Here is an 11,947-nt window from a genome sequence, read left to right as displayed (position 1 = left end):
TTCTGTGTTTCTTGCTGATATCTGCAGGGATCCTCTAAAACAGGTTTCACCTACTATTTTTGTAAATGTCTGTTATAGATGGTGAAATTCGTACGCAAGCTATGTTCCAAGTTTATGGTTCCAGCAGCTCTGCAGTGCCATGAGGAGCCTTGTGAAATTGCCTTTAAAGAAAAAACTAACCATTTACCAGGTTAGTATTTGACTATTATTATGATCAAACACTGTGATATGTGATATTTAGCTTTGTACCTTATACCGATATGCTGTATCTGTGACAAAAAGAAAGTTGAACATTGGGTTCACAACCAGGGCTAAACTTAACAGATTACTCGACGAGGGTGACATCACACCACAGCAGGTGGATTCATTCCATGAAGTTGTGTTGTGTTTCCTGACAAGTGCTGTGGACTATGCACTTAAGAAGCTGCCACTGGAAGAGCCACTGATCAAGCACGCACAATTTGTAGATGTACGGCAGAGGGCTGAAAGTGACATCGAAGATGTCCTGTACTTTGTTGAAAGGTTAGTTTTTTTTCTCTAATTATTGTCTATCATCTTAGCTAAAATACCCTGTGTTTTATGATGAGGTGTGTTCACTCCTAAACTGCACATGAGATATTCTTATGTGGCTTCTCCTCAAAGATGTGTATGAACTGCTGCTGGTTGATGACTATATACCTAAAACGTAACAACTTGTAACTCTACTTTCATAAATAGGTTTCCCCATCTCCTCCCATACCATGGGCCAGAGGAGCATGACCTTCTGGGTGAGGAGTTTCTAAATTATCAGACCATGCCAATGATATCCCTGCAGGACGAAACTGAAATGGAAAGCTTCTGGGCTGAAATGGCAACCCGGAAGCATAAGGTAATTTTTTTTTCCTTTTTTGTCTTTCCTTTTGGTAGGTGTGGCTTGGCTACATCTGTTGCTTAAAATTGTTGCATGCATATATGTGTCATGCATGTTGCAAATTATGCATGTTTTTATCTGAACTTTGTTAATGGATCAACCTACAGTATACTTACAGTATTAATCAATCAAAAATCAAGGTATGTTTTTCCATTGTGTTTTGGTGCATTTTCCATAGGTGACAGGAGCCAAAGAATTCGAGAGGCTTGCTGCCGTCGCCAAGCTTGTCCTGGTGTTGCCCCATGCAAACGCAGATGCTGAGAGGGTGTTTTCAGTTGTGGGACTGAACAAAACCAAGAGAAGAAACAGCCTAGCATTGGATGGCACCCTGTCCTCAATAATGACCATAAAGATGGCCAATCTGGAGCCCTGCTTCAAATGGGAGCCCCCCTCCGATATCATCAAGGCCTCCAAGAAGGCCACAGGCCAGTATAACCATGCCGACAGATCATAGACGAGGCTCATTTGAGATGAGCCAGGTCTGCGCAGAATCGATCACCGGCGATCACCGCCCAATGCATGCTGGTTAGATTTGTGTCCGACTTGATCCCGACTTTCTCTGACGTCATGCACACGTGGGCAACGATAACCTCATGAGAACAAGGCGGCCGCAGTTCTGAGACGCAGGCAGTGCAATTGCTTTTCACCGACTGCAGGACCCAGGCGGACCCAGGACAAAATCTCACTCCAAGGTTTTTTGAAAAGTTGGCAGGTATGGGATTTGGGGTTCACTGAGCTTGCTGCTGGGCCACAAAGTCTGTACCATTCATTACCTATAACACATCTCTGCACTTAGCAAAAGAGTGCCATATGTACTGCTATTTTAGTTATCAGCTATTCTGACTATTCTCTCATTATTGATTTCATTTACTTTTTTCAGCAATTTGAGGGTTTTCTGTATAGTTGTCTGATGTTGGTGGGGCATATTATTCTGTTTTAATGTTACTTCTGTGTCACTGTGATAAACATAATAGTTTTATTTTTAGTGTATTTTTAGCAAAACTGAGATTTACTTTGTGTAGGAATACAGGTGAAATCAGTTATTGACACAGACATGGTGGAGTAGCAGGAAGATCGGAATGCCGTGCTCCAAGAGGTTGTGAGTTAAAATCCCAGGTGAGGACATGTTGAATAATAGTTACTGTATAAATAAACATAAGTCAATCCACATGTGAAACTTCTTGTGAAATATCCTCACATGTAAATTAATCCAAATAAACATACACAATGTATGTCAAATATGTACGTTGAAAACACTGCAACTACATTTCGGGGACATCCTAACGACTTTTGTTTTTTTGCAGTGCATCACCTGTGAAATCTTATGTGAAAAATATCCACATGTGAAGTGTCCAAAGTCACATGGTTTCACATGATTTCACATGTGAAAGGTTACATGCACACAAGTGAAAATCCACATGTGAAACTTCATGTGAAATATCATCACGTGAAGTATTCCAAATTTCACATGTGAAATACATTTTTACATAGGCAAAACATGTGGAAATTTCACATGTGAAATCATGTGATTTTCCAAATGTGAAATTATGTGGTTTTTCCGTAAGGTTGCCTTCGTGTTTTAGTTGGGAGCCACCGAATAATTTACTATGTAATTACATACTCTGCAAAAGCCTCTATGTCCACTCCGGGTCCATTTGGGAGTCTCTGTAGTATTATAGACACAACCAGAGGATTGACCAAATCAAAATTCAAACCAACCCTCTAATCAAAAACTGGAAAACACACATCCAGAAGCAAAGTTTTATGCCTACAGTTCACTAAATACCCTTACACCAACAGTCGGGGTGTAATTTGCGATTTGCAGTTTGGTCAAAAGTGTTCATTCGATCCATGGTAAACGAGTGCTGTGCTGAAGGAACTCTATTGTGACTGGTGAAGAGAAATCCCAAAATTATATTTGGCCGGTTTTGCTGAGAAAAATCCCAAACGAGCTGTAGCAAAGTCCCAATTAGGGGGGATGGGAACTTGGGATGTCACAATATCTTAGATAAGTAGGAGAAAACAGGACACCAACAATATGACCATTGTGGTGCAGGTCTCTTTTCTACAGAGCACTGTAGACAGATAATTGGGCGAGGAGAAACACATTTAGGTGAAATAGTAACATGTAACATGTGTCAGGTCTGAATGAAGGGCAACACAGAACAAAAAGTAAATGAGCAGGTATGAGAAGCTATGGTACCACTTTATTTGGACGTCCCAAGTAGTTGTTTTGTAGATGGTCAGTAGAAGTTCAATAACTGTCAACAACATTTCAACTTACTATCAACTAACCCTAACCCTAGCCCTATCCCTAATCATAACCCTTACCCTAAACCATATTCTAAACTTAACCCTTAAACCATAAACTTAGCAAGCAGTTGCATATCAACAGATAGTTTGTTGATAGTATCACCATCTGTAGAACATTGTGGACCATCCAAATCAAGTGTGACCAAAGCTATGAAAAAAGATGGCCTGTCTGTCATTTCAGAAAGACAGAGAATGAGAGATACAGGCATGCAGGCACACAGACAGACTACTGACAAACAGCATAGACGGTTCAGTTCAATTCAGAAATTCAAGACTGCAGAGCTATGGTCCATTTCACCGTCAAATGAGTTGTCTAGACTGTATGACAACTAAAGCTTCTGAAAGAAAAAGAGCCACAATATGAACATTCTGAACAGGTGCAAATACTTAGTAAATTTCCCCCAAAAGGTATGCACATTATATGTATTATCTAATCACAATTAAATAGATCATAGTGATATATCAGTGCAGTGGTACCAGACAGACAGACAGACAGACAGACACACACACACAAATACACACACACGCATATCTCTGTCTTGGCTTTCATTGCTATGGTAGCGTCTGATCTGCCTTCCAGTGGAGCCCTACGTTCTGGAACACATGCCAGGCAGCAGATGGGGTGTCTTGCTGGCCAAGAATGCGGTCCAAAACGCCAGTCATGGTCTAAAGGTAGGACATACCTGAGATTCCCAGTATCTGCTTGCCACTGTTACTGTACTCTACAGCAAGCTGGCGTTGGCACAGAGATGGGCACATCACCATAACTTAGATGGAGGGTACCACAGGGCATCAGATTTTATTGATTCCACCCAAGGAAAGGGAGTTCTTTCACTGTGCTGTGTGTTCTGTGTAGAGGCAGTATATCATTCCCATCATTCTCCTCTGCTTTTGTATAGAATTGCTGATTCAACATTCCAATCAAGAAGAGGGTTGTCAATTACCACAAGTTTAAATTGTAGAATGTTCAAACATTCTAGGGCGACATATTAATGTGCAAAGGAGCACAGATATGCGCAAAAAAAAACGGTATAGTGTTCTATTGCCTTTTCAAAATGAAGTTGTGTAGGCAGTGAATAGTATGTATTACTGTTGTTGTGACATTAGTCGGGGAAGCATGTCAGATGGCTATATCTACAATTAGAACAGATAAAATAAAAACTTCCATGAGAATATATTATATGGAGAACATAACATTCCATCTGCCTTCTCCACAATGCCGAACTGGGAGACCTTGTGAATTATGAGTGCTGATGTAGATATGGAGAAACAGAATACAGATTCAGAATTCAACCTACAAAAAGATGCCTCAGGTAAGTCTCCTTGGAACTGAAGCTTAGGAAATGGCTGGAAAGAGAACACTCAAATATATCACCTTTTAAAAGAGACAAACGTTACCCTTTTCAAGCTTAGGGACTGGCTGAGGATCAGACCTCAGAGTAAAATCACCTTACCACACCTACACACACACACACACACACACGCACACGCACATTCAGGGAAATGATCGCTTCAACATACATTCAACACACACAAGTGCTCTGTGACAAATTACTTCACAAATTAACAAATTAACTGACAAAAACATTTAGAAAAAGATGGATTCAAAGTTTCAATCATCATTCAGGCTCACTCAAACTTTCATGCACACAGCATATGTATACAGTGAGGGAAAAAAGTATTTGATCCCCTGCTGATTTTGTATGTTTGCCCACTGACAAAGAAATGATCAGTCTATAATTTTAATGGTAGGTTTATTTGAAGAGTGAGAGACAGAATAACAACAAAAACATCCAGAAAAACGCATGTCAAAAATGTTATAAATTGATTTGCATTTTAATGAGGGAAATAAGTATTTGACCCCCTCTCAATCAGAAAGATTTCTGGCTCCCAGGTGTCTTTTATACAGGTAACGAGCTGAGATTAGGAGCACACTCTTAAAGGGAGTGTTCCTAATCTCAGCTTGTTACCTGAATAAAAGACACCTGTCCACAGAAGCAATCAATCAATCAGATTCCAAACTCTCCACTATGGCCAAGACCAAAGAGCTCTCCAAGGATGTCAGAGACAAGATTGTAGACCAACACAAGGCTGGAATGGGCTACAAGACCATCGCCAAGCAGCTTGGTGAGAAGGTGACAACAGTTGGTGCGATTATTCGCAAATGGAAGGAACACAAAAGAACTGTCAATCTCCCTCGGCCTGAGGCTCCATGCAAGATCTCACCTCGTGGAGTTGCAATGATCATGAGAACAGTGAGGAATCAGCCCAGAACTACACGGGAGGATCTTGTCAATGATCTCAAGGCAGCTGGGACCATAGTCACCAAGAAAACAATTGGTAACACACTACGCCGTGAAGGACTGAAATCCTGCAGCGCCCGCAAGGTCCCCCTGCTCAAGAAAGCACATATACAGGGCCGTCTGAAGTTTGCCAATGAACATCTGAATGATTCAGAGGTGAACTGGGTGAAAGTGTTGTGGTCAGATGAGACCAAAATCGAGCTCTTTGGCATCAACTCAACTCGCCGCGTTTGGAGGAGGAGGAATGCTGCCTATGACCCCAAGAACACCATCCCCACTGTCAAACATGGAGGTGTAAACATTATGCTTTAGGGGTGTTTTTCTGCTAAGGGGACAGGACAACTTCACCGCATCAAAGGGACGATGGACGGGGCCATGTACCGTCAAATCTTGGGTGAGAACCTCCTTCCTTCAGCCAGGGCATTGAAAATGAGTCGTGGATGGGTACTCCAGCTTAACAATGACCCAAAACACACGGCCAAGGCAACAAAGGAGTGGCTCAAGAAGAATCACATTAAGGTCCTGGACTGGCCTAGCCAGTCTCCAGATCTTAATCCCATAGAAAATCTGTGGAGGGAGCTGAAGGTTCGAGTTGCCAAACGTCAGCCTCGAAACCTTAATGACTTGGAGAAGATCTGCAAAGAGGAGTGGAACAAAATCCATCCTGAGATGTGTGAAAACTTGGTGGCCAACTACAAGAAACGTCTGACCTCTGTGATTGCCAACAAGGGTTTTGCCACCAAGTACTAAGTCATGTTTTGCAGAGGGGTCAAATACTTAATTCCCTCATTAAAATGCAAATCAATATATTACATTTTTGACATTCGTTTTTCTGGATTTTTTTGTTGTTATTCTGTCTCTCACTGTTCATATCAACCTACCATTAAAATTATAGACTGATCATGTCTTTGTCAGTGGGCAAACGTACAAAATCAGCAGGGGATCAAATACTTTTTTCCCTCACTGTATATGTGTATGGATATGTGGTAGGTGTGAGTTATGGTTTAATATTTTCCCAGTATTTTATAAATGTTCCAACCCGAGAATAAATCCCTTTTCTCCCGGGTAACCAGGTATTTCCCACCAAAACCGTAAGTGTCATTCAAAAGCATTATAAAGCATATAAATATGTCTGGATTTGATTAGTGCTTTGATCAGCATGAGAACCTGAGCCTGATGAGCCATATATTAAATACATTTTATGAGCCCTACATTAACAACATTTATTGAGCCCAAGCCCAAAAAAAGCCCAAATGATTGTGCCGTTATCCAATACATACTTAAAGGGGCACCTGCACATAACGCACGACAGAAAAATATAAAAGCCCATAGATGTTGCTAGCTATATGCTCTCTTGGGTAAATAAATGAAACTAGCCAGTAGGCTAATCAAGGCAATAAGTTAGAAGCTTATTATTTATTTATTATTTATTTTTAGTCATTTAGCAGACGCTCTTATCCAGAGCGACTTACAGTTAGTGAGTGTATACATTCTTTTCATACTGGCCCCCCGTGGGAAACGAACCCACAACCCTGGCGTTGCAAGCGCCATGCTCTACCAACTGAGCTACACAGGGCCTATTATGCATAACCCATAATTAATTAGCTAAATATAAGGCTAATACTGCATTGAATGTATGACCTGAAAGAGGTAGGCGAGGACATCTATATATAGGGCTGTACAGTACCAGTCAAAGGTTTGGACACACCTACTCATTCAAGGGTTTTTCTTTATTTTTACTCTTTTCTACATTGTAGAATAATAGTGAAGACATCAAAACTATGAAATAACACATATGGAATCATGTAGTAACCCAAAAAGTGTTAAACAAATCAAAATATATTTTGTATTTGAAGTTCTTCAAATAGCCACCCTTTGCCTTGATGACAGCTTTGCACACTCTTGGCATTCTCTCAACCAGCTTCACCTGGAATGCTTTTCCAACAGTCTTGAAGGAGTTCCCACATATGCTGAGCACATGTTGGCTGCTTTTCCTTCACTCTGCCGTCCGACTCATCCCAAACCATCTCAATTGGGTTGAGGTCAGGGATTGTGGAGGCCAGGTCATCTGATGCAGCACTCCATCACTCTACTTCTTGGTAAAATAGCCCTTACACAGTCTGGAGGTGTGTTGGGTCATTGTCCTGTTGAAAAACAAATGATAGTCCCACTAAGCGCAAACCAGATGGGATGGCGTATCACTGCAGAATGCTGTGGTAGCCATGCTGGTTAAGTGTGCCTTGAATTCTAAATAAATCACAGACAGTGTCACGAGCAAAGCACCCCCACACCATAACACCTCCTCCTCCATGCTTTACGGTGGGAATTACACATGCAGAGATAATCTGTTCACCCACTCTGCGTCTCACAAAGACATGGCGGTTGGAACCAAAAATCTCAAATTTGGACTCATCAGACCAAAGGACAAATTTCCACCGGTCTAATGTCTATTGCTCGTGTTTCTTGGCCCAAGCAGGTAATAATATAATAACAATAATATGCCATTTAGCAGACGCTTTTATCCAAAGCGACTTACAGTCATGTGTGCATACATTTTTACGTATGGGTGGTCCCCCTTATTATTGGTGTCCTTTAGTAGTGGTTTCTTTCCAGCAATTCGACCATGAAGGCCTGATTCACACAGTCCCCTCTGAACAGTTGATGTTGAGATGTGTCTGTGACTTGAACTCTATGAAGCATTTATTTGGGCTGCAATTTCTGAGGCTGGTAACTCTAATGAACTTATCCTCTGCAGCAGAGGTAACTCTGGGTCTTCCATTCCTGTGGTGGTCCACATGAGAGCCAGTTTCATCATAGCGCTTGATGGTTTTTGCGACTGCACTTGAAGAAACTTTAAAAGTTCTTTCAATGTTCCATATTGACTGACCTTCATGTCTTAAAGTAATGATGGACTGTCGTTTCTCTTTGCTTATTTGAGCTGTTCTTGCCATAATATGGACTTGGTCTTTTATCAAATAGTGCTATATTCTGTGTGTGCAAAGCTGTCATCAAGGCAAAGGGTGGCTATTTGAAGAATCTCAAATCTCAATATATTTTGATTTGTTTAACACTTTTTTGGTTGCTACATGATTCCATATGTGTTATTTCATAGTTTTGATGTCTTCACTATTATTATACAATGTAAAAAATAGTACAAATAAAGAAAAACCCTTGAATGAGTAGGTGTGTCCAAACTTTTGACTGGTAGAGTATATCAATCTAGAACAGGATTATCTATTTTGGATGCAATTTGATTGGAGTTGATGGAGGGAGAGAGAATGACTGTGAGATAGTGCTTGTGCGTGCACTGATTTAAAGCAACGATATTCTAGTGATAGGCTGTTTTAAAACTCTGCAGCTCCAAAAAAAAATTATACATCTTTCCAATTAAAAAAACAGTGACCCCCGAAAGCTAGTTGGAGATGGGTAAATTAGACACTCATTCGGTCTTTATATTCCTGTAGCATAAGTTATGCTGCAGCAAATGTAGGCCTACCTGTCACAAGAAAAAAAGTTACAATGATGAGATGATACGTAGGTCTACATGCATTGTGAACTGCGCTCCATACTGAGATGGGCTGTCTGTCTCATGATTCATCATGCAGAGGCCTTAGAGAAGCCATATTTAGACATTGCATATAATTTAACGCATTTCACGCCATGCTGTTCATATAAATAATGTATTATAATTAACCGGTTTCTCGCAGTTATTTATTTTTGTGCAGTAAATCCCGGTAACCGGGTTCCCACCATTCAACCCTAGTGTGAGTGTTTGTGCACAGTATTTATTTGTGTATGTTTATGAATCATGTATATGTAAATGAGTGTCTGATGAAGTAGGACAGGAAAGCATTAAAGGCTCAGCTCTGTAAAAGTCTTTCCTCTCCATCTGTTGGGGCGAGTTATCACAGGGCACACACACACACACACAGCTTATACATACACACACTCATCTCATGCATGACACACACACAACCAAACTGCATACATACAGCTCAGACACATACATTTACAGGACACATGATAGAGAGAGAGAGCTAAGTGTCACCCTCAGATCAAGCCCAGATTAATATGATCTAATCATTAGGTGAGCAATTCTGTAAACAATGCAAAGGCCACAATTGTTGGTATTTATTTGGATTAAATAAGACACAGATGTACCATTAACATTTAAAGACACCCACATATTTAGACACCCACATGACCCCATTGCTGCACGGACATGAAATGACAAACAAAATACAGCAAAATACCACAGCTGACTAACGGGGAAAATCAGTTTCACCCACTTCTATCCCACAATCTCATTCCCTACGAAAACTGTTTGGAAAAACGTGTTTCTCTTCTTTGTTTTGGTTGAAAATAAGTCATCTATTTAGTATGTGGGTGACTGTATACACAGAGAAATGAAAGAAAAGTAAATATTTTCTAACTGACAAAACACCACCCCCATGCAGCACTATACTAGAATGATTCAAATGTGGAACCAGTTGCAATGTTTCACACCTAAATATGGTAAGAGCAGTTGTGGTACTGAGGTTGTCCATATATTACTGTATGTTCAAGACTTTGTCTCAACAAAAGTGAAAGAATTGTGGTTTATGGAACTGTAATTCACAGTGAACCAGGTGCTGAAGGTGCACCATTAAAGGGTCATAAAAATGGGGATCAAATGTTAAATCTTGAAAAGTGAAAAAGTCTGCTGCAAATAGCATTCCGTCCTAAGGCATTTTCTCTATCACGTACTTAAACAGTGGTTTACACAGTCTATGCCGACAGGCTCTTGCCAGGTTTAGATCTGATCAATAGGTATCAATTCATTTCTGTGGATGGAAATAGCTTTATATTAGAAATCTACGGTATGTTTCAGTGTTCCTCAACGCTCTGTTCTCAGAACACTACTCTTCCCCCATGACATAGGGACAGTTTGATGCCATATCAGACCTGCATGTTGCGGTGAGTGGACACCACTCCTGGAAAAAAAATCACCATGGCAGCAGCACTCCACACCACAGAGCCGGCCTCAAGTAATTTGTAACAGTTTATCTCCTCATTAGTAACTGGATTACATTTCCAGCGTCTTCCCAACGACTTCTGTACTAGGGAATTTCTGGCAAGTTTCAGTTTCTTTCTAGTGTAAAAAACCAAGCAAGGCAGACCAGGGGCAATCCGACACCTTATACGGTGGGAATGGAAGCCAAGTTCAGACAGCAGTAACTGTGGGTTCTGGTTAACGCAGAGGAGGAAGACATGGGAAAAAGGCAGAAATGGGAAGGAAAGGAGGCAAGAGCCATTCATGGGAAACCTTGCCCAGATACAGAAGCAGACTGGGCAGTGCAAGTGGGCACACCACTATGTTCAAGCTCCTTTAATGAATGGATCAGAACATTCATGAATGCTTCAAAGGAATAGACACTATATTATGTGAAATGTGTTGTAATCAGTTTGATAAAATGACATGGCAGACATGTTCTCGTGGTTTTGACACATCTCTGCACTAAAGACATACAGAAAAATTACAATAGTATAAAGATGAATAGTAAAGCATGTGTGGTGCTTGTACAGAAGGTTCAAAATAAGCAAGAAAAATGATTCTAGTAGTTCTGCATAGTTGTTGTACTGTAGGTAACCTAGTGGTTAGGGTGTTAGTCCAGTAACTGAAAGGTTCCTGATTCAAATACCTGAGCCACCAAGGTGAAAAAGCTGTCATTTTTTCCCTTGAGCAAGGCATTTAACCCTAATTTACTCCAGGGGCGCCATACTACTTTGGCTGACCCTGTAAAACAACACATTTCACTGCACCTATCCAGTGTATGTGACAATATGTCTGTTCCTTTTTTGTAATGTTTAGTTCATATTAATGTATCACAAACTATGTAGTTCAATAGGTCATAACATGTATGTATATCTGTCTCCCCCTTTTTCAGATTGAGTTACATTAAAGTATACACTGCATACAGAAGCCAACATTCAAGGCACAGCCTGTGGCTGCCTTCATATTCCCTAGCAAGCCATTTTATTGTCAGCCTTGCACACAGTGGTCGTGAACTTTCAACGATGAAGCTGATTGTTGATTATTTGTGTGGACAAATAATGTGGGAGCAGAGCTGTTTCATGTGAACTCTCATAGTGAGCTCTTGTCATTGGTAACAGCTCCGTCTAGTGGTGAACTGTCAAACTGCCTGAGCTAAATCAAGGCTGCAGCAAGAATATCCCACTAACTGGAGATGAACAATTGAATGAGATAGAATGTTTTCAAATTCAGAAAAAAGAAATCAGTCTTCACTTAGCCAGAGTCTGTGAAAGGAAAACAACAAATGATGGTCCCATGTTGAATTGGAGTTGTCAGGCTATTAAGCATCAGGGTCTGAGCCACTCTCCCCTTGTCATTGCGTTTTGGTACAGAAGTACATTCATTTCC

At 40.7% G+C, this 11,947-nt stretch overlaps 1 long non-coding RNA gene across 2 annotated transcripts; it reads left to right on the top strand.

The window, feature by feature from the left end:
- Positions 1–481: 481 nt before the first annotated feature.
- Positions 482–1,143, top strand: LOC311120808. Of its 2 annotated transcripts, none has more exons than XR_014612188.1 (3): positions 482–522; positions 718–868; positions 1,096–1,143. It is a non-coding gene; the product is annotated as an uncharacterized lncRNA (long non-coding RNA). The 2 variants fall into 2 exon arrangements; XR_014612189.1 differs by having other exon boundaries at positions 1,089–1,136.
- Positions 1,144–11,947: the final 10,804 nt, after the last annotated feature.

Source organism: Coregonus lavaretus, assembly GCF_964263955.1.
Source record: "Coregonus lavaretus genome assembly, contig: HAP1_SCAFFOLD_914, whole genome shotgun sequence".
NCBI classification, from domain to species: Eukaryota; Metazoa; Chordata; class Actinopteri; order Salmoniformes; family Salmonidae; genus Coregonus; species Coregonus lavaretus.
Note: the sequence above shows the minus strand (reverse complement) of the source record. Positions and strands in the feature narration are given on the sequence as shown.